This window comes from Somniosus microcephalus, chromosome 8 (assembly GCF_052327205.1).
Source record: "Somniosus microcephalus isolate GS21.2 chromosome 8, FLI_Smic_1.0, whole genome shotgun sequence".
Classification (NCBI taxonomy): Eukaryota; Metazoa; Chordata; class Chondrichthyes; order Squaliformes; family Somniosidae; genus Somniosus; species Somniosus microcephalus.
Genome location: NC_140994.1, coordinates 121,540,987 through 121,564,248, shown reverse-complemented (window position 1 = coordinate 121,564,248; position 23,262 = coordinate 121,540,987). Strand labels below are relative to the sequence as shown.

At 50.5% G+C, this 23,262-nt stretch overlaps 1 protein-coding gene across 1 annotated transcript in view; it reads left to right on the top strand.

The window, feature by feature from the left end:
- LOC147113767 (serine/threonine-protein kinase 32A-like) overlaps nucleotides 1-23,262 on the top strand; it is a 653,668-nt gene that overhangs the window by 421,739 nt on the left and 208,667 nt on the right. The gene's annotated exons all lie outside the window — the stretch shown is intronic.

Below are 23,262 nucleotides of genomic sequence, written 5' to 3'. Positions count from 1 at the left end.
AGTGTCTTAAACATAGTAAAACTTCACATGGATGATAAACACCCCAAGGCGCTTCACAGCAGTGTTATCAAACAAAATTGGACAGTGAGTCACAAAAGGAGATATTAGGACAGGTGACCAAAAACTTGGTCAAAGAGGTAGGTTTTAAGGAGTGTCTTAAAGAAGGAGAGAGAGCTAGAGTGGTTTAGGGAGGGAATTCCAGAGTTTAGAGCCAAGGCAGCTGAAGGCACGGCCGCCAATGGTGGAGCGATTAAAATCAGGTGCGCTAGAGGCCAGAATTGGAGTAATGCAGATCCCTCTGTGCCAATGTAATGTCTTTAAATAAAAATTGGCACAGCGCATGAAGAGGATGAACTGTTGGTTTTATAAATAGTCTTGAGAGGGTTGTGATATTTATGGGGCGGGAATGGTAAAGGAAAGTGGAGGTTTTGTTTGAATGAGATTGCTGAGTAAGTCTTCGGTATTAATGTAATGGGTAAAGGAGGAACTGTAGCTGTGTAGAAGAATCATATCCCTGGTAATCTGATGGCTGCCGCCCACTGCATTGGGTGCTGGCTACTTGTATTATTGGGTTTGGAGATCTAAGGCTTACCATGCATCCTGTACACTCTTGTGACCCTCACTGCAACCGGCTAGCATGTACTGCCCTGAGAGCTTGCTGTGCACAAAATGTGCACAAGGCTCACAAAGGCCCCTCCCCATGATATGACTGGAACCTTGAAGTAGGTGCGGGGGAGTGAGGAAGGGGCAAGATGGATTCTTCTAATGGGCAGCCCTTTCACTAAAATAGGACCACCTTTCGTTTTTATGCTGCATCTTTCTCCGGCCCTCAACAGGCAGGACTTAAATTCTCAGCAGAGCAGCTATAAGTGCAAAAACAAATGGCTGCAATGTCCAGACCAGCCCACATGGTGCTCCAGATGCGTCATTCCCCATGCGCTGGGAATGCCACGTAAATATTCCAAGGAGTGGACTTTGCTTTATTGTGTGAGGTAAGCTCATTTCAACATGGGCGTGGCTGGCACGTGATTCCCTGAGCATCACTGGCTCCTTATTCAGCTAAAGCCACACTTACTCTGGCCATGAGACAGGATAGGGTGCCAGTACCCTTGTAGATGAGGGCGCTGTCGGTGCTTTCTGCTGTTGACTGCAGATCTTGCATTGTCAACAGGACTCGCGAGTGTAAAGGTCTTGACCTCAACCCACCCTACAGCAGTGCATTCTTGTGTTCTGTCAGTGGGACAGTGACCTTCGCTAGTAACCTTTTAAATGCACTGAACGGGTTAAGTGTGCCGTGAATGCCAATGTGCTGATTTAGGGGCGAGCTTGCTCATTAATTCCCTGACCCAACCCCCTCTCGCTAGATACAATTATGTCAGGATGTGATGTTCCCAGGCCTACCTCACGGACTGCACAAAGACTTTTTTCCAGTGACCAAGCCTGATTTGAACCATGATGTTCGTTGTTAATGCTGTGGTGTTTTGGCTATTTATTGCAAAGCTATTGCTATATACCAACTATCTCCGAAATATGAAGTTAGTTCATGCAGTTAAATATTCAGAGAAACATTCTCCTCCTCTCAGGTGCAGACTTTAATTAAAAATTGATTTTGCTTAATTAAAAGCACCATCTGGAACATTAATACAAGTGTTTTGGGAATGCAAGGTTAGCACCAAATTTTAGTTACAATAATTGCTTGCTGGCAGGCGGCTCCCACTGTCCCCAGTGCAGAGTGAGACTTTCACTACTCCATGTGTCTTTTCTGCTGGCTGGCAACTTCTATTCTCTGACTGGCTCACTGCACTTTCCCAGGTGCTGGCTGGACCTTCCAATGTTGGTGGCTGCTCCTGTTCGTCCTCAAACTGCTCGGGAACTCCCAATCTGGCTGCTCCCATTCTCTCCAATGCTGCCTGGGACTCCTGATGCTGGGTGATTGCTCCCATTGTCTCCTCTGTCTGTCTGTCTGCTTACACTCTCCTCAATACTGTCTGTCTGCTCGCACTCTCCTCAATACTGTCTGTCTGCTCGCACTCTCAATACTGTCTGTCTGCTCGCACTCTCCTCAATACTGTCTGTCTGTCTGCTCGCACTCTCCTCAATACTGTCTGTCTGCTCGCACTCTCCTCAATACTGTCTGTCTGTCTGCTCGCACTCTCCTCAATACTGTCTGTCTGTCTGCTCGCACTCTCCTCAATATTGTCTGTCTGTCTGCTCGCACTCTCCTCAATACTGTCTGTCTGCTCACACTCCTCAATACTGTCTGTCTGTCTGCTCGCACTCTCCTCAATACTGTCTGTCTGTCTGCTTGCACTCTCCTCAATACTGTCTGTCTGTCTGCTCGCACTCTCCCCAATACTGTCTGTCTGTCTGCTCGCACTCTCCTCAATACTGTCTGTCTGCTCACACTCTCATCAATACTGTCTGTCTGTCTGCTCGCACTCTCCTCAATACTGTCTGTCTGTCTGCTCACATTCTCCTCAATACTTTGCCTGTCTGCTCACACTCTCCCCAATACTATCTGTCTGTCTGCTCACATTCTCCTCAATACTGTCTGTCTGTCTGCTCACACTCTCCCCAATACTGTCTGTCTGTCTGCTCGCACTCTCCCCAATACTGTCTGTCTGTCTGCTCGCACTCTCCTCAATACTGTCTGTCTGCTCACACTCTCATCAATACTGCCTGTCTGTCTGCTCGCACTCTCCTCAATACTGTCTGTCTGTCTGCTCACATTCTCCTCAATACTTTGCCTGTCTGCTCACACTCTCCCCAATACTATCTGTCTGTCTGCTCACATTCTCCTCAATACTGTCTGTCTGTCTGCTCGCACTCTCCTCAATACTGTCTGTCTGTCTGCTCGCACTCTCCTCAATATTGTCTGTCTGTCTGCTCGCACTCTCCTCAATACTGTCTGTCTGCTCACACTCCTCAATACTGTCTGTCTGTCTGCTCGCACTCTCCTCAATACTGTCTGTCTGTCTGCTTGCACTCTCCTCAATACTGTCTGTCTGTCTGCTCGCACTCTCCCCAATACTGTCTGTCTGTCTGCTCGCACTCTCCTCAATACTGTCTGTCTGCTCACACTCTCATCAATACTGCCTGTCTGTCTGCTCGCACTCTCCTCAATACTGTCTGTCTGTCTGCTCACATTCTCCTCAATACTTTGCCTGTCTGCTCACACTCTCCCCAATACTATCTGTCTGTCTGCTCACATTCTCCTCAATACTGTCTGTCTGTCTGCTCACACTCTCCCCAATACTGTCTGTCTGTCTGCTCACGCTCTCCCCAATACTGTCTGTCTGCTCGCACTCTCCGCAATACTGTCTGTCTGTCTGCTCACACTCTCCCCAATACTGTCTGTCTATCTGCTCGCACTCCTCAATACTGTCGGTCTGTCTGCTCACACTCTCCTCAATACTGTCTGTCTGTCTGCTCGCACTCTCCTCAATACTGTCTGTCTGTCTGCTCGCACTCTCCCCAATACTGTCTGTCTGCTCACATTCTCCTCAATACTGTCTGTCTGCTCGCACTCTCCTCAATACCGTCTGTCTGTCTGCTCACACTCTCCGCAATACCGTCTGTCTGTCTGCTCGCACTCTCCTCAATACTGTCTGTCTGTCTGCTCACACTCTCCTCAATACTGTCTGTCTGTCTGCTCGCACACTCCTCAATACTGTCTGTCTGTCTGCTCGCACTCTCCTCAATACTGTCTGTCTGCTCGCACTCTCCTCAGTACTGTCAGTCTGTCTGCTCACATTCTCCTCAATACTGTCTGTCTGTCTGCTCGCACTCTCCTCAATACTGCCTGTCTGTCTGCTCGCACTCTCCTCAATACTGTCTGTCTGCTCGCACTCTCCTCAATACTGTCTGTCTGTCTGCTCACACTCTCCTCAATACTGTCTGTCTGTCTGCGCGCACTCTCCTCAATACTGTCTGTCTCTCTGCTCACACTCTCCTCAATACTGTCTGTCTGTCGGCTCGCACTCTCCCCAATACTGTCTGTCTGTCTGCTCGCACTCTCCTCAATACTGTCTGTCTCTCTGCTCACACTCTCCTTAATACTGTCTGTCTGTCTGCTCGCACTCTCCTCAATACTGTCTGTCTGTCTGCTCACACTCTCCTCAATACTGTCTGTCTGTCTGCTCACACTCTCCTCAATACTGTCTGTCTGCTCGCACTCTCCTCAATACTGTTTGTCTATCTGCTCGCACTCTCCTCAATACTGTCTGTCTGTCTGCTCGCACTCTCCTCAATACTGTCTGTCTGTCTGCTCGCACTCTCCTCAATTCTGTCTGCTCGCACTCTCCTCAACACTGTCTGTCTGTCTGCTCGCACTCTCCTCAACACTGTCTGTCTGTCTGCTCGCACTCTCCTCAATACTGTCTGTCTGATGGCACTCTCCTCAATACTGTCTGTCTGTCTGCTCGCACTCTCCTCAATACTGTCTGTCTGTCTGCTCGCACTCTCCTCAATACTGTCTGTCTGTCTGCTCGCACTCTCCTCAATACTGTCTGTCTGTCTGCTCCCACTCTCGCCAATACTGTCTGTCTGTCTGCTCACACTCTCCTCAATACTGTCTGTCTGCGCGCACTCTCCTCAATACTGTCTGTCTGTCTGCTCGCACTCTCCTCCATACTGTCTGTCTGTCTGCTCACACTCTCCTCAATGCTGTCTGTCTGTCTGCTCACACTCTCCTCAATACTGGTTGTCAGTCTGCTCGCACTCTCCTCAATACTGTCTGTCTGCTCGCACTCTCCTCAATACTGTCTGTCTGTCTCCTCGCACTCTCCTCAATACTGTCTGCTCGCACTCTCCTCAATACTGTCTATCTGTCTGCTCGCACTCTCCTCAATACTGTCTGTCTGTCTGCTCGCACTCTCCTCAATACTGTCTGTCTGTCTGCTCACACTCTCCTCAATACTGTCTGTCTGTCTGCTCGCACTCTCCTCAATACTGTCTGTCTGCTCGCACTCTCCTCAATACTATCTGTCTGTCTGCTCACACTCTCCCCAATACTGTCTGTCTGTCTGCTCACACTCTCCTCAATACTGTCTGTCTGCGCGCACTCTCCTCAATACTGTCTGTCTATCTGCTCGCACTCTCCTCAATACTGTCTGTCTGTCTGCTCGCATTCTCCTCAATACTGTCTGTCTGCTCGCACTCTCCTCAATACTGTCTGTCTGTCTGCTCGCACTCTCCTCAATACTGTCTGTCTGCGCGCACTCTCCTCAATACTGTCTGTCTGTCTGCTCGCACTCTCCTCAATACTGTCTGTCTGTCTGCTCACGCTCTCCTCAATACTGTCTGTTTGTCTGCTCGCACTCTCCTCAATACTGTCTGTCTGTCTGCTCGCACTCTCCTCAATACTGTCTGTCTGTCTGCTCGCACTCTTCTCAATACTGTCTGTCTGTCTGCTCGCACTCTCCTCAATACTGCCTGTCTGTCTGCTCGCACTCTCCTCAATACTGTCTGTCTGTCTGCTCACACTCTGCTCAATACTGTCTGTCTGTCTGCTCGCACTCTCCTCAATACTGTCTGTCTCTCTGCTCACACTCTCCTCAATACTGTCTTTTTGTCTGCTCGCACTCTCCTCAATACTGTCTGTCTGTCTGCTCGCACTCTCCTCAATACTGTCTTCTCTGTCTGCTCGCACTCTCCTCAATACTGTCTGTCTGTCTGCTCACACTCTCCCCAATACTGTCTGTCTGTCTGCTCACGCTCTCCCCAATACTGTCTGTCTGCTCGCACTCTCCGCAATACTGTCTGTCTGTCTGCTCACACTCTCCCCAATACTGTCTGTCTATCTGCTCGCACTCCTCAATACTGTCGGTCTGTCTGCTCACACTCTCCTCAATACTGTCTGTCTGTCTGCTCGCACTCTCCTCAATACTGTCTGTCTGTCTGCTCGCACTCTCCCCAATACTGTCTGTCTGCTCACATTCTCCTCAATACTGTCTGTCTGCTCGCTCTCTCCTCAATACCGTCTGTCTGTCTGCTCACACTCTCCGCAATACCGTCTGTCTGTCTGCTCGCACTCTCCTCAATACTGTCTGTCTGTCTGCTCACACTCTCCTCAATACTGTCTGTCTGTCTGCTCGCACACTCCTCAATACTGTCTGTCTGTCTGCTCGCACTCTCCTCAATATTGTCTGTCTGCTCGCACTCTCCTCAGTACTGTCAGTCTGTCTGCTCGCACTCTCCTCAATACTGTCTGTCTGTCTGCTCGCACTCTCCTCAATACTGTCTGCCTGTCTGCTCACACTCTCCTCTATACTGTCTGTCTGTCTGCTCGAACTCTCCTCAATACTGTCTGTCTGTCTGCTCGCACTCTCCCCAATACTGTCTGTCTGTCTGCTCACATTCTCCTCAATACTGTCTGTCTGTCTGCTCGCACTCTCCTCAATACTGCCTGTCTGTCTGCTCGCACTCTCCTCAATACTGTCTGTCTGCTCGCACTCTCCTCAATACTGTCTGTCTGTCTGCTCACACTCTCCTCAATACTGTCTGTCTGTCTGCGCGCACTCTCCTCAATACTGTCTGTCTCTCTGCTCACACTCTCCTCAATACTGTCTGTCTGTCGGCTCGCACTCTCCCCAATACTGTCTGTCTGTCTGCTCGCACTCTCCTCAATACTGTCTGTCTCTCTGCTCACACTCTCCTTAATACTGTCTGTCTGTCTGCTCGCACTCTCCTCAATACTGTCTGTCTGTCTGCTCACACTCTCCTCAATACTGTTTGTCTGTCTGCTCGCACTCTCCTCAATACTGCCTGTCTGCTCGCACTCTCCTCAATACTGTCTGCCTGCTCACACTCTCCTCTATACTGTCTGTCTGGCTGCCTGCTCGCACTCTCCTCAATACTGTCTGTCTGTCTGCTCGCACTCTCCTCAATACTGTCTGTCTGTCTGCTCACACTCTCCTCAATACTGTCTGTCTGTCTGCTCACACTCTCCTCAATACTGTCTGTCTGCTCGCACTCTCCTCAATACTGTTTGTCTATCTGCCCGCACTCTCCTCAATACTGTCTGTCTGTCTGCTCGCACTCTCCTCAATACTGTCTGTCTGTCTGCTCGCACTCTCCTCAATTCTGTCTGCTCGCACTCTCCTCAACACTGTCTGTCTGTCTGCTCGCACTCTCCTCAACACTGTCTGTCTGTCTGCTCGCACTCTCCTCAATACTGTCTGTCTGATGGCTCTCTCCTCAATACTGTCTGTCTGTCTGCTCGCACTCTCCTCAATACTGTCTGTCTGTCTGCTCGCACTCTCCTCAATACTGTCTGTCTGTCTGCTCGCACTCTCCTCAATACTGTCTGTCTGTCTGCTCCCACTCTCGCCAATACTGTCTGTCTGTCTGCTCACACTCTCCTCAATACTGTCTGTCTGCGCGCACTCTCCTCAATACTGTCTGTCTGTCTGCTCGCACTCTCCTCCATACTGTCTGTCTGTCTGCTCACACTCTCCTCAATGCTGTCTGTCTGTCTGCTCACACTCTCCTCAATACTGGTTGTCAGTCTGCTCGCACTCTCCTCAATACTGTCTGTCTGCTCGCACTCTCCTCAATACTGTCTGTCTGTCTCCTCGCACTCTCCTCAATACTGTCTGCTCGCACTCTCCTCAATACTGTCTATCTGTCTGCTCGCACTCTCCTCAATACTGTCTGTCTGTCTGCTCGCACTCTCCTCAATACTGTCTGTCTGCTCGCACTCTCCTCAATACTGTCTGTCTGTCTGCTCGCACTCTCCTCAATACTGTCTGTCTGTCTGCTCACACTCTCCTCAATACTGTCTGTCTGTCTGCTCGCACTCTCCTCAATACTGTCTGTCTGCTCGCACTCTCCTCAATACTATCTGTCTGTCTGCTCACACTCTCCCCAATACTGTCTGTCTGTCTGCTCACACTCTCCTCAATACTGTCTGTCTGCGCGCACTCTCCTCAATACTGTCTGTCTATCTGCTCGCACTCTCCTCAATACTGTCTGTCTGTCTGCTCGCATTCTCCTCAATACTGTCTGTCTGCTCGCACTCTCCTCAATACTGTCTGTCTGTCTGCTCGCACTCTCCTCAATACTGTCTGTCTGCGCGCACTCTCCTCAATACTGTCTGTCTGTCTGCTCGCACTCTCCTCAATACTGTCTGTCTGTCTGCTCACGCTCTCCTCAATACTGTCTGTTTGTCTGCTCGCACTCTCCTCAATACTGTCTGTCTGTCTGCTCGCACTCTCCTCAATACTGTCTGTCTGTCTGCTCGCACTCTTCTCAATACTGTCTGTCTGTCTGCTCGCACTCTCCTCAATACTGCCTGTCTGTCTGCTCGCACTCTCCTCAATACTGTCTGTCTGTCTGCTCACACTCTGCTCAATACTGTCTGTCTGTCTGCTCGCACTCTCCTCAATACTGTCTGTCTCTCTGCTCACACTCTCCTCAATACTGTCTTTTTGTCTGCTCGCACTCTCCTCAATACTGTCTGTCTGTCTGCTCGCACTCTCCTCAATACTGTCTTCTCTGTCTGCTCGCACTCTCCTCAATACTGTCTGTCTGTTTGCTCGCACTCTCCTCAATACTGTCTGTCTGTCTGCTCACACTCTCCTCAATACTGTCTGTCTGTCTGCTCGCACTCTCCTCAATACTGTCTGTCTCTCTGCTCACACTCTCCTCAATACTGTCTGTCTGCTGGCACTCTCCTCAATACTGTCTGTCTGTCTGCTCACACTCTCCTCAATACTGTCTGTCTGTCTGCTCGCACTCTCCTCAATACTGTCTGTCTGTCTGCTCGCACTCTCCTCAATACTGTCTGTCTGTCTGCTCGCACTCTCCTCAATACTGTCTGTCTGTCTGCTCGCACTCTCCTCAATTCTATCTGCTCGCACTCTCCTCAACACTGTCTGTCTGTCTGCTCGCACTCTCCTCAACACTGTCTGTCTGTCTGCTCGCACTCTCCTCAATACTGTCTGTCTGATCGCACTCTCCTCAATACTGTCTGTCTGTCTGCTCGCACTCTCCTCAATACTGTGTGTCTGTCTGCTCGCACTCTCCTCAATACTGTGTGTCTGTCTGCTCGCACTCTCCTCAATACTGTCTTTCTGTCTGCTCCCACACTTGCCAATACTGTCTGTCTGTCTGCTCACACTCTCCTCAATACTGTCTGTCTGCGCGCACTCTCCTCAATACTGTCTGTCTGCTCGCACTCTCCTCAATACTGTCTGTCTGTCTGCTCACACTCTCCTCAATGCTGTCTGTCTGTCTGCTCACACTCTCCTCAATACTGGTTGTCTGTCTGCTCGCACTCTCCTCAATACTGTCTGTCTGCTCGCACTCTCCTCAATACTGTCTGTCTGCTCACACTCTCATCAATACTGTCTGTCTGTCTGCTCGCACTCTCCTCAATACTGTCTGTCTGTCTGCTCACATTCTCCTCAATACTTTGCCTGTCTGCTCACACTCTCCCCAATACTATCTGTCTGTCTGCTCACATTCTCCTCAATACTGTCTGTCTGTCTGCTCACACTCTCCCCAATACTGTCTGTCTGTCTGCTCACACTCTCCCCAATACTGTCTGTCTGCTCGCACTCTCCTCAATACTGTCTGTCTGCTCGCACTCTCCTCAATACTGTCTGTCTGCTCGCACTCTCAATACTGTCTGTCTGCTCGCACTCTCCTCAATACTGTCTGTCTGCTCGCACTCTCCTCAATACTGTCTGTCTGTCTGCTCGCACTCTCCTCAATACTGTCTGTCTGTCTGCTCGCACTCTCCTCAATATTGTCTGTCTGTCTGCTCGCACTCTCCTCAATACTGTCTGTCTGCTCACACTCCTCAATACTGTCTGTCTGTCTGCTCGCACTCTCCTCAATACTGTCTGTCTGTCTGCTTGCACTCTCCTCAATACTGTCTGTCTGTCTGCTCGCACTCTCCCCAATACTGTCTGTCTGTCTGCTCACATTCTCCTCAATACTTTGCCTGTCTGCTCACACTCTCCCCAATACTATCTGTCTGTCTGCTCACATTCTCCTCAATACTGTCTGTCTGTCTGCTCACACTCTCCCCAATACTGTCTGTCTGTCTGCTCACACTCTCCCCAATACTGTCTGTCTGCTCGCACTCTCCGCAATACTGTCTGTCTGTCTGCTCACACTCTCCCCAATACTGTCTGTCTATCTGCTCGCACTCCTCAATACTGTCGGTCTGTCTGCTCACACTCTCCTCAATACTGTCTGTCTGTCTGCTCGCACTCTCCTCAATACTGTCTGTCTGTCTGCTTGCACTCTCCCCAATACTGTCTGTCTGCTCACATTCTCCTCAATACTGTCTGTCTGTCTGCTCGCACTCTCCTCAATACCGTCTGTCTGTCTGCTCACACTCTCCGCAATACCGTCTGTCTGTCTGCTCGCACTCTCCTCAATACTGTCTGTCTGTCTGCTCACACTCTCCTCAATACTGTCTGTCTGTCTGCTCGCACACTCCTCAATACTGTCTGTCTGTCTGCTCGCACTCTCCTCAATACTGTCTGCCTGCTCGCACTCTCCTCAGTACCGTCAGTCTGTCTGCTCGCACTCTCCTCAATACTGTCTGTCTGTCTGCTCGCACTCTCCTCAATACTGTCTGCCTGTCTGCTCACACTCTCCTCTATACTGTCTGTCTGTCTGCTCGAACTCTCCTCAATACTGTCTGTCTGTCTGCTCGCACTCTCCCCAATACTGTCTGTCTGTCTGCTCACATTCTCCTCAATACTGTCTGTCTGTCTGCTCGCACTCTCCTCAATACTGCCTGTCTGTCTGCTCGCACTCTCCTCAATACTGTCTGTCTGCTCGCACTCTCCTCAATACTGTCTGTCTGTCGGCTCACACTCTCCTCAATACTGTCTGTCTGTCTGCGCGCACTCTCCTCAATACTGTCTGTCTCTCTGCTCACACTCTCCTCAATACTGTCTGTCTGTCGGCTCGCACTCTCCCCAATACTGTCTGTCTGTCTGCTCGCACTCTCCTCAATACTGTCTGTCTCTCTGCTCACACTCTCCTCAATACTGTCTGTCTGTCGGCTCGCACTCTCCCCAATACTGTCTGTCTGTCTGCTCGCACTCTCCTCAATACTGCCTGTCTGTCTGCTCGCACTCTCCTCAATACTGTCTGTCTGTCTGCACACACTCTGCTCAATACTGTCTGTCTGTCTGCTCGCACTCTCCTCAATACTGTCTGTCTCTCTGCTCACACTCTCCTCAATACTGTCTTTTTGTCTGCTCGCACTCTCCTCAATACTGTCTGTCTGTCTGCTCGCACTCTCCTCAATACTGTCTTCTCTGTCTGCTCGCACTCTCCTCAATACTGTCTGTCTGTTTGCTCGCACTCTCCTCAATACTGTCTGTCTGTCTGCTCACACTCTCCTCAATACTGTCTGTCTGTCTGCTCGCACTCTCCTCAATACTGTCTGTCTCTCTGCTCACACTCTCCTCAATACTGTCTGTCTGCTGGCACTCTCCTCAATACTGTCTGTCTGTCTGCTCACACTCTCCTCAATACTGTCTGTCTGTCTGCTCGCACTCTCCTCAATACTGTCTGTCTGTCTGCTGGCACTGTCCTCAATACTGTCTGTCTGTCTGCTCGCACTCTCCTCAATACTGTCTGCCTGCTCGCACTCTCCTCTATACTGTCTGTCTGTCGGCTCGCACTCTCCCCAATACTGTCTGTCTGTCTGCTTGCACTCTCCTCAATACTGTCTGTCTGTCTGCTCGCACTCTCCTCAATAATGTCTGTATGTCGGCTCGCACTCTCCCCAATACTGTCTGTCTGCTCGCACTCTCCTCAATACTGTCTGTCTGTCTGCTCACACTCTCCTCAATACTGTCTGTCTGTCTGCTCGCACTCTCCTCAATACTGTCTGTCTGTCTGCTCGCACTCTCCTCAATACTGTCTGTCTGTCTGCTAGCACTGTCCTCAATACTGTCTGTCTGTCTGCTCGCACTCTCCTCAATACTGTCTGTCTGCTCGCACTCTCCTCTATACTGTCTGTCTGCTCGCACTCTCCTCAATACTGTCTGTCTGTCTGCTCACACTCTCCTCAAAACTGTTTGTCTGTCTGCTCGCACTCTCCTCAATACTGCCTGTCTGCTCGCACTCTACTCAATACTGTCTGTCTGCTCACACTCTCCTCTATACTGTCTGTCTGTCTGCTCGCACTCTCCTCAATACTATCTGTCTGTCTGCTCGCATTCTCCTCAATACTGTGTGTCTGTCTGCTCACACTCTCCTCAATACTGTCTGTCTGTCTGCTCACACTCTCCTCAATACTGTCTGTCTGTCTGCTCGCACTCTCCTCAATACTGTCTGTCTGTCGGCTCGCACTCTCCCCAATACTGTCTGTCTGTCTGCTTGCACTCTCCTCAATACTGTCTGTCTGTCTGCTCGCACTCTCCTCAATAATGTCTGTATTTCGGCTCGCACTCTCCCCAATACTGTCTGTCTGCTCGCACTCTCCTCAATACTGTCTGTCTGTCTGCTCACACTCTCCTCAATACTGTCTGTCTGTCTGCTCGCACTCTCCTCAATACTGTCTGCCTGCTCGCACTCTACTCAATACTGTCTGTCTGTCTGCTCGCACTCTCCTCAATACTGTCTGTCTGCTCACATTCTCCTCTATACTGTCTGTCTGCTCGCACTCTCCTCAATACTGTCTGTCTGTCTGCTTGCACTCTCCTCAATACTGTCTGTCTGTCTGCTCACACTCTCCCCAATACTGTCTGTCTGCTCACACTCTCCTCAATACTGTCTGTCTGTCTGCTCGCACTCTCCTCAATACTGTCTGTCTGCTCGCACTCTCCTCAATACTGTCTGTCTGTCTGCTCACTCTCTCCTCAATACTGTCTGTCTGTCTGCTCGCACTCTCCTCAATACTGTCTGTCTGCTTGCACTCTCCTCAATACTCTCTGTCTGTCTGCTCGCACTCTCCTCAATACTGTCTGTCTGTCTGCTCACACTCTCCTCAATACTGTCTGTCTGTCTGCTCACACTCTCCTCAATACTGGTTGTCTGTCTGCTCGCACTCTGCTCAATACTGTCTGTCTGCCTGCTCGCACTCTCCTCAATACTGTCTGTCTGTCTGCTCGCACTCTCCTCAATACTGTCTGTCTGTCTGCTCGCACTCTCCTCAATACTCTCTGTCTGTCTGATCGCACTCTCCTCAATACTGTCTTTCTGTCTGCTCGCACTCTCCTCAATACTGTCTGTCTGTCTGCTCGCACTCTCTTCAATACTGTCTGTCTGTCTGCTCGCACTCTCCTCAATACTGTCTGTCTGTCTGCTCGCACTCTCCTCAATACTGTCTGTCTGCTCACACTCTCCTCAATACTGTCTGTCTGTCTGTTCACACTCTGCTCAATACTGTCTGTCTGTCTGCTCGCACTCTCCTCAATACTGTCTGTCTCTCTGCTCACACTCTGCTCAATACTGTCTGTCTGCTCGCACTCTCCTCAATACTGTCTGTCTGTCTGCTCGCACTCTCCTCAATACTGTCTGTCTGTCTGCTCGCACTCTGCTCAATACTGTCTGTCTGTCTGCTCACACTCTCCTCAATACTGTCTGTCTGTCTGCTCGCACTTTCCTCAATACTGTCTGTCTGCTCGCACTCTCCTCAGTACTGTCTGTGTCTGCTCGCACTCTCCTCAATACTGTCTGTCTGCTCGCACTCTCCTCAATCCTGTCTGTCTGCTCGCACTCTCCTCAATACTGTCTGTTTGTCTCCTCGCACTCTCCTCAATACTGTCTGCTCGCACTCTCCTCAATACTGTCTATCTGTCTGCTCGCACTCTCCTCAATACTGTCTGTCTGTCTGCTCGCACTCTCCTCAATACTGTCTGTCTGTCTGCTCGCACTCTCCTCAATACTGTCTGTCTGTCTGCTCGCATTCTCCTCAATACCGTCTGTCTGTCTGCTCACACTCTCCGCAATACCGTCTGTCTGTCTGCTCGCACTCTCCTCAATATGGTCTGCCTGTCTGCTCACACTCTCCTCAATACTGTCTGTCTGTCTGCTCGCACTTTCCTCAATACTGTCTGTCTGCTCGCACTCTCCTCAGTACTGTCTGTGTCTGCTCGCACTCCCCTCAATACTGTCTGTCTGTCTGCTCGCACTCTCCTCAATACTGTCTGTCTGTCTGCTCACACTCTCCTCAATACTGTCTGTCTGTCTGTTCGCACTCTCCTCTGTACTGTTTGTCTGTCTGCTCGCACTCTCCTCAATACTGCCTGTCTGCTCGCACTCTACTCAATACTGTCTGTCTGCTCACACTCTCCTCTCTACTGTCTGTCTGTCTGCTCGCACTCTCCTCAATACTATCTGTCTGTCTGCTCGCATTCTCCTCAATACTGTGTGTCTGTCTGCTCACACTCTCCTCAATACTGTCTGTCTGTCTGCTCACACTCTCCTCAATACTGTCTGTCTGTCTGCTCGCACTCTCCTCAATACTGTCTGTCTGTCGGCTCGCACTCTCCCCAATACTGTCTGCCTGTCTGCTTGCACTCTCCTCAATACTGTCTGTCTGTCTGCTCGCACTCTCCTCAATACTGTCTGTCTGTCGGCTCGCACTCTCCCCAATACTGTCTGTCTGTCTGCTTGCACTCTCCTCAATACTGTCTGTCTGTCTGCTCGCACTCTCCTCAATAATGTCTGTATGTCGGCTCGCACTCTCCCCAATACTGTCTGTCTGCTCGCACTCTCCTCAATTCTGTCTGTCTGTCTGCTCACACTCTCCTCAATACTGTCTGTCTGTCTGCTCACACTCTCCTCAATACTGTCTGTCTGTCTGCTCGCACTCTCCTCAATACTGTCTGTCTGTCGGCTCGCACTCTCCCCAATACTGTCTGTCTGTCTGCTTGCACTCTCCTCAATACTGTCTGTCTGTCTGCTCGCACTCTCCTCAATAATGTCTGTATGTCGGCTCGCACTCTCCCCAATACTGTCTGTCTGCTCGCACTCTCCTCAATTCTGTCTGTCTGTCTGCTCACACTCTCCTCAATACTGTCTGTCTGTCTGCTCGCACTCTCCTCAATACTGTCTGTCTGTCGGCTCGCACTCTCCCCAATACTGTCTGTCTGTCTGCTTGCACTCTCCTCAATACTGTCTGTCTGTCTGCTCGCACTCTCCTCAATAATGTCTGTATGTCGGCTCGCACTCTCCCCAATACTGTCTGTCTGCTCGCACTCTCCTCAATTCTGTCTGTCTGTCTGCTCACACTCTCCTCAATACTGTCTGTCTGTCTGCTCACACTCTCCCCAATACTGTCTGTCTATCTGCTCGCACTCTCCTCAATTCTGTCTGTCTGTCTGCTCACACTCTCCTCAATACTGTCTGTCTGTCTGCTCACACTCTCCTCAATACTGTCTGTCTGTCTGCTCGCACTCTCCTCAATACTGTCTGTCTGTCGGCTCGCACTCTCCCCAATACTGTCTGTCTGTCTGCTTGCACTCTCCTCAATACTGTCTGTCTGTCTGCTCGCACTCTCCTCAATAATGTCTGTATGTCGGCTCGCACTCTCCCCAATACTGTCTGTCTGCTCGCACTCTCCTCAATTCTGTCTGTCTGTCTGCTCACACTCTCCTCAATACTGTCTGTCTGTCTGCTCGCACTCTCCTCAATACTGTCTGTCTGTCGGCTCGCACTCTCCCCAATACTGTCTGTCTGTCTGCTTGCACTCTCCTCAATACTGTCTGTCTGTCTGCTCGCACTCTCCTCAATAATGTCTGTATGTCGGCTCGCACTCTCCCCAATACTGTCTGTCTGCTCGCACTCTCCTCAATTCTGTCTGTCTGTCTGCTCACACTCTCCTCAATACTGTCTGTCTGTCTGCTCACACTCTCCCCAATACTGTCTGTCTATCTGCTCGCACTCCTCAATACTGTCGGTCTGTCTGCTCACACTCTCCTCAATACTGTCTGTCTGTCTGCTCGCACTCTCCTCAATACTGTCTGTCTGTCTGCTTGCACTCTCCCCAATACTGTCTGTCTGCTCACATTCTCCTCAATACTGTCTGTCTGTCTGCTCGCACTCTCCTCAATACCGTCTGTCTGTCTGCTCACACTCTCCGCAATACCGTCTGTCTGTCTGCTCGCACTCTCCTCAATACTGTCTGTCTGTCTGCTCACACTCTCCTCAATACTGTCTGTCTGTCTGCTCGCACACTCCTCAATACTGTCTGTCTGTCTGCTCGCACTCTCCTCAATACTGTCTGCCTGCTCGCACTCTCCTCAGTACCGTCAGTCTGTCTGCTCGCACTCTCCTCAATACTGTCTGTCTGTCTGCTCGCACTCTCCTCAATACTGTCTGCCTGTCTGCTCACACTCTCCTCTATACTGTCTGTCTGTCTGCTCGAACTCTCCTCAATACTGTCTGTCTGTCTGCTCGCACTCTCCCCAATACTGTCTGTCTGTCTGCTCACATTCTCCTCAATACTGTCTGTCTGTCTGCTCGCACTCTCCTCAATACTGCCTGTCTGTCTGCTCGCACTCTCCTCAATACTGTCTGTCTGCTCGCACTCTCCTCAATACTGTCTGTCTGTCGGCTCACACTCTCCTCAATACTGTCTGTCTGTCTGCGCGCACTCTCCTCAATACTGTCTGTCTCTCTGCTCACACTCTCCTCAATACTGTCTGTCTGTCGGCTCGCACTCTCCCCAATACTGTCTGTCTGTCTGCTCGCACTCTCCTCAATACTGTCTGTCTCTCTGCTCACACTCTCCTCAATACTGTCTGTCTGTCGGCTCGCACTCTCCCCAATACTGTCTGTCTGTCTGCTCGCACTCTCCTCAATACTGCCTGTCTGTCTGATCGCACTCTCCTCAATACTGTCTGTCTGTCTGCTCACACTCTGCTCAATACTGTCTGTCTGTCTGCTCGCACTCTCCTCAATACTGTCTGTCTCTCTGCTCACACTCTCCTCAATACTGTCTTTTTGTCTGCTCGCACTCTCCTCAATACTGTCTGTCTGTCTGCTCGCACTCTCCTCAATACTGTCTTCTCTGTCTGCTCGCACTCTCCTCAATACTGTCTGTCTGTTTGCTCGCACTCTCCTCAATACTGTCTGTCTGTCTGCTCACACTCTCCTCAATACTGTCTGTCTGTCTGCTCGCACTCTCCTCAATACTGTCTGTCTCTCTGCTCACACTCTCCTCAATACTGTCTGTCTGCTGGCACTCTCCTCAATACTGTCTGTCTGTCTGCTCACACTCTCCTCAATACTGTCTGTCTGTCTGCTCGCACTCTCCTCAATACTGTCTGTCTGTCTGCTGGCACTGTCCTCAATACTGTCTGTCTGTCTGCTCGCACTCTCCTCAATACTGTCTGCCTGCTCGCACTCTCCTCTATACTGTCTGTCTGTCGGCTCGCACTCTCCCCAATACTGTCTGTCTGTCTGCTTGCACTCTCCTCAATACTGTCTGTCTGTCTGCTCGCACTCTCCTCAATAATGTCTGTATGTCGGCTCGCACTCTCCCCAATACTGTCTGTCTGCTCGCACTCTCCTCAATACTGTCTGTCTGTCTGCTCACACTCTCCTCAATACTGTCTGTCTGTCTGCTCGCACTCTCCTCAATACTGTCTGTCTGTCTGCTCGCACTCTCCTCAATACTGTCTGTCTGTCTGCTAGCACTGTCCTCAATACTGTCTGTCTGTCTGCTCGCACTCTCCTCAATACTGTCTGTCTGCTCGCACTCTCCTCTATACTGTCTGTCTGCTCGCACTCTCCTCAATACTGTCTGTCTGTCTGCTCACACTCTCCTCAAAACTGTTTGTCTGTCTGCTCGCACTCTCCTCAATACTGCCTGTCTGCTCGCACTCTACTCAATACTGTCTGTCTGCTCACACTCTCCTCTATACTGTCTGTCTGTCTGCTCGCACTCTCCTCAATACTATCTGTCTGTCTGCTCGCATTCTCCTCAATACTGTGTGTCTGTCTGCTCACACTCTCCTCAATACTGTCTGTCTGTCTGCTCACACTCTCCTCAATACTGTCTGTCTGTCTGCTCGCACTCTCCTCAATACTGTCTGTCTGTCGGCTCGCACTCTCCCCAATACTGTCTGTCTGTCTGCTTGCACTCTCCTCAATACTGTCTGTCTGTCTGCTCGCACTCTCCTCAATAATGTCTGTATGTCGGCTCGCACTCTCCCCAATACTGTCTGTCTGCTCGCACTCTCCTCAATACTGTCTGTCTGTCTGCTCACACTCTCCTCAATACTGTCTGTCTGTCTGCTCGCACTCTCCTCAATACTGTCTGCCTGCTCGCACTCTCCTCAATACTGTCTGTCTGTCTGCTCGCACTCTCCTCAATACTGTCTGTCTGCTCACATTCTCCTCTATACTGTCTGTCTGCTCGCACTCTCCTCAATACTGTCTGTCTGTCTGCTTGCACTCTCCTCAATACTGTCTGTCTGTCTGCTCACACTCTCCCCAATACTGTCTGTCTGCTCACACTCTCCTCAATACTGTCTGTCTGTCTGCTCGCACTCTCCTCAATACTGTCTGTCTGCTCGCACTCTCCTCAATACTGTCTGTCTGTCTGCTCACTCTCTCCTCAATACTGTCTGTCTGTCTGCTCGCACTCTCCTCAATACTGTCTGTCTGCTTGCACTCTCCTCAATACTCTCTGTCTGTCTGCTCGCACTCTCCTCAATACTGTCTGTCTGTCTGCTCACACTCTCCTCAATACTGTCTGTCTGTCTGCTCACACTCTCCTCAATACTGGTTGTCTGTCTGCTCGCACTCTCCTCAATACTGTCTGTCTGCCTGCTCGCACTCTCCTCAATACTGTCTGTCTGTCTGCTCGCACTCTCCTCAATACTGTCTGTCTGTCTGCTCGCACTCTCCTCAATACTCTCTGTCTGTCTGCTCGCACTCTCCTCAATACTGTCTGTCTGTCTGCTCGCACTCTCTTCAATACTGTCTGTCTGTCTGCTCGCACTCTCCTCAATACTGTCTGTCTGTCTGCTCGCACTCTCAATACTGTCTGTCTGCTCACACTCTCCTCAATACTGTCTGTCTGTCTGTTCACACTCTGCTCAATACTGTCTGTCTGTCTGCTCGCACTCTCCTCAATACTGTCTGTCTCTCTGCTCACACTCTGCTCAATACTGTCTGTCTGCTCGCACTCTCCTCAATACTGTCTGTCTGTCTGCTCGCACTCTCCTCAATACTGTCTGTCTGTCTGCTCGCACTCTGCTCAATACTGTCTGTCTGTCTGCTCACACTCTCCTCAATACTGTCTGTCTGTCTGCTCGCACTTTCCTCAATACTGTCTGTCTGCTCGCACTCTCCTCAGTACTGTCTGTGTCTGCTCGCACTCTCCTCAATACTGTCTGTCTGCTCGCACTCTCCTCAATCCTGTCTGTCTGCTCGCACTCTCCTCAATACTGTCTGTTTGTCTCCTCGCACTCTCCTCAATACTGTCTGCTCGCACTCTCCTCAATACTGTCTATCTGTCTGCTCGCACTCTCCTCAATACTGTCTGTCTGTCTGCTCGCACTCTCCTCAATACTGTCTGTCTGTCTGCTCGCACTCTCCTCAATACTGTCTGTCTGTCTGCTCGCATTCTCCTCAATACCGTCTGTCTGTCTGCTCACACTCTCCGCAATACCGTCTGTCTGTCTGCTCGCACTCTCCTCAATACGGTCTGCCTGTCTGCTCACACTCTCCTCAATACTGTCTGTCTGTCTGCTCGCACTTTCCTCAATACTGTCTGTCTGCTCGCACTCTCCTCAGTACTGTCTGTGTCTGCTCGCACTCCCCTCAATACTGTCTGTCTGTCTGCTCGCACTCTCCTCAATACTGTCTGTCTGTCTGCTCACGCACTCCTCAATACTGTCTGTCTGTCTGTTCGCACTCTCCTCTGTACTGTCTGTCTGTCTGCTCGCACTCTCCTCAATACTGTCTGTCTGCTCGCACTCTCCTTAATACTGTCTGTCTGTCTGCTCGAACTCTCCTCAATACTGTCTGTCTGCTCGCACTCTCCTCAATTCTGTCTGTCTGTCTGCTCGCACTCTCCTCAATACTGTCTGTCTGTCTGCTCGCACTCTCCTCAATACTGTCTGTCTGTCTGCTCGCACTCTCCTCAATACTGTCTGTCTGTCTGCTAGCACTGTCCTCAATACTGTCTGTCTGTCTGCTCGCACTCTCCTCAATACTGTCTGTCTGCTCGCACTCTCCTCTATACTGTCTGTCTGCTCGCACTCTCCTCAATACTGTCTGTCTGTCTGCTCACACTCTCCTCAACACTGTTTGTCTGTCTGCTCGCACTCTCCTCAATACTGCCTGTCTGCTCGCACTCTACTCAATACTGTCTGTCTGCTCACACTCTCCTCTCTACTGTCTGTCTGTCTGCTCGCACTCTCCTCAATACTATCTGTCTGTCTGCTCGCATTCTCCTCAATACTGTGTGTCTGTCTGCTCACACTCTCCTCAATACTGTCTGTCTGTCTGCTCACACTCTCCTCAATACTGTCTGTCTGTCTGCTCGCACTCTCCTCAATACTGTCTGTCTGTCGGCTCGCACTCTCCCCAATACTGTCTGCCTGTCTGCTTGCACTCTCCTCAATACTGTCTGTCTGTCTGCTCGCACTCTCCTCAATAATGTCTGTATGTCGGCTCGCACTCTCCCCAATACTGTCTGTCTGCTCGCACTCTCCTCAATACTGTCTGTCTGTCTGCTCACACTCTCCTCAATACTGTCTGTCTGTCTGCTCGCACTCTCCTCAATACTGTCTGTCTGTCTGCTCGCACTCTCCTCAATACTGTCTGTCTGTCTGCGAGCACTGTCCTCAATACTGTCTGTCTGTCTGCTCGCACTCTCCTCAATACTGTCTGTCTGCTCGCACTCTCCTCTGTACTGTCTGTCTGCTCGCACTCTTCTCAATACTGTCTGTCTGTCTGCTCACACTCTCCTCAACACTGTTTGTCTGTCTGCTCGCACTCTCCTCAATACTGCCTGTCTGCTCGCACTCTACTCAATACTGTCTGTCTGCTCACACTCTCCTCTATACTGTCTGTCTGTCTGCTCGCACTCTCCTCAATACTATCTGTCTCTCTGCTAGCATTCTCCTCAATACTGTGTGTCTGTCTGCTCACACTCTCCTCAATACTGTCTGTCTGTCTGCTCACACTCTCCTCAATACTGTCTGTCTGTCTGCTCGCACTCTCCTCAATACTGTCTGTCTGTCGGCTCGCACTCTCCCCAATACTGTCTGTCTGTCTGCTTGCACTCTCCTCAATACTGTCTGTCTGTCTGCTCGCACTCTCCTCAATAATGTCTGTATGTCGGCTCGCACTCTCCCCAATACTGTCTGTCTGCTCGCACTCTCCTCAATTCTGTCTGTCTGTCTGCTCACACTCTCCTCAATACTGTCTGTCTGTCTGCTCGCACTCTCCTCAATACTGTCTGCCTGCTCGCACTCTCCTCAATACTGTCTGTCTGTCTGCTCGCACTCTCCTCAATACTGTCTGTCTGCTCACATTCTCCTCTATACTGTCTGTCTGCTCGCACTCTCCTCAATACTGTCTGTCTGTCTGCTTGCACTCTCCTCAATACTGTCTGTCTGTCTGCTCACACTCTCCCCAATACTGTCTGTCTGCTCACATTCTCCTCAATACTGTCTGTCTGTCTACTCGCACTCTCCTCAATACTGTCTGTCTGCTCGCACTCTCCTCTATACTGTCTGTCTGTCTGCTCACTCTCTCCTCAATACTGTCTGTCTGTCTGCTCGCACTCTCCTCAATACTGTCTGTCTGCTTGCACTCTCCTCAATACTCTCTGTCTGTCTGCTCGCACTCTCCTCAATACTGTCTGTCTGTCTGCTCACACTCTCCTCAATACTGTCTGTCTGTCTGCTCACACTCTCCTCAATACTGGTTGTCTGTCTGCTCGCACTCTCCTCAATACTGTCTGTCTGCCTGCTCGCACTCTCCTCAATACTGTCTGTCTGTCTGCTCGCACTCTCCTCAATACTGTCTGTCTGTCTGCTCGCACTCTCCTCAATACTGTCTGTCTGTCTGATCGCACTCTCCTCAATACTGTCTTTCTGTCTGCTCGCACTCTCCTCAATACTGTCTGTCTGTCTGCTCGCACTCTCTTCAATACTGTCTGTCTGTCTGCTCGCACTCTTCTCAATACTGTCTGTCTGTCTGCTCGCACTCTCCTCAATACTGTCTGTCTGCTCACACTCTCCTCAATACTGTCTGTCTGTCTGTTCACACTCTGCTCAATACTGTCTGTCTGTCTGCTCGCACTCTCCTCAATACTGTCTGTCTCTCTGCTCACACTCTGCTCAATACTGTCTGTCTGCTCGCACTCTCCTCAATACTGTCTGTCTGTCTGCTCGCACTCTCCTCAATACTGTCTGTCTGTCTGCTCGCACTCTGCTCAATACTGTCTGTCTGTCTGCTCACACTCTCCTCAATACTGTCTGTCTGCTCGCAGTTTCCTCAATACTGTCTGTCTGCTCGCACTCTCCTCAGTACTGTCTGTGTCTGCTCGCACTCTCCTCAATACTGTCTGTCTGCTCGCACTCTCCTCAATCCTGTCTGTCTGCTCGCACTCTCCTCAATACTGTCTGTCTGTCTCCTCGCACTCTCCTCTATACTGTCTGCTCGCACTCTCCTCAATACTGTCTATCTGTCTGCTCGCACTCTCCTCAATACCGTCTGTCTGTCTGCTCGCACTCTCCTCAATACTGTCTGTCTGTCTGCTCACACTCTCCTCAATACTGTCTGTCTGTCTGCTCACACTCTCCTCAATACTGTCTGTCTGTCTGCTCGCACTCTCCTCAATACTGTCTGTCTGTCGGCTCGCACTCTCCCCAATACTGTCTGTCTGTCTGCTTGCACTCTCCTCAATACTGTCTGTCTGTCTGCTCGCACTCTCCTCAATAATGTCTGTATGTCGGCTCGCACTCTCCCCAATACTGTCTGTCTGCTCGCACTCTCCTCAATTCTGTCTGTCTGTCTGCTCACACTCTCCTCAATACTGTCTGTCTGTCTGCTCGCACTCTCCTCAATACTGTCTGCCTGCTCGCACTCTCCTCAATACTGTCTGTCTGTCTGCTCGCACTCTCCTCAATACTGTCTGTCTGCTCACATTCTCCTCTATACTGTCTGTCTGCTCGCACTCTCCTCAATACTGTCTGTCTGTCTGCTTGCACTCTCCTCAATACTGTCTGTCTGTCTGCTCACACTCTCCCCAATACTGTCTGTCTGCTCACATTCTCCTCAATACTGTCTGTCTGTCTACTCGCACTCTCCTCA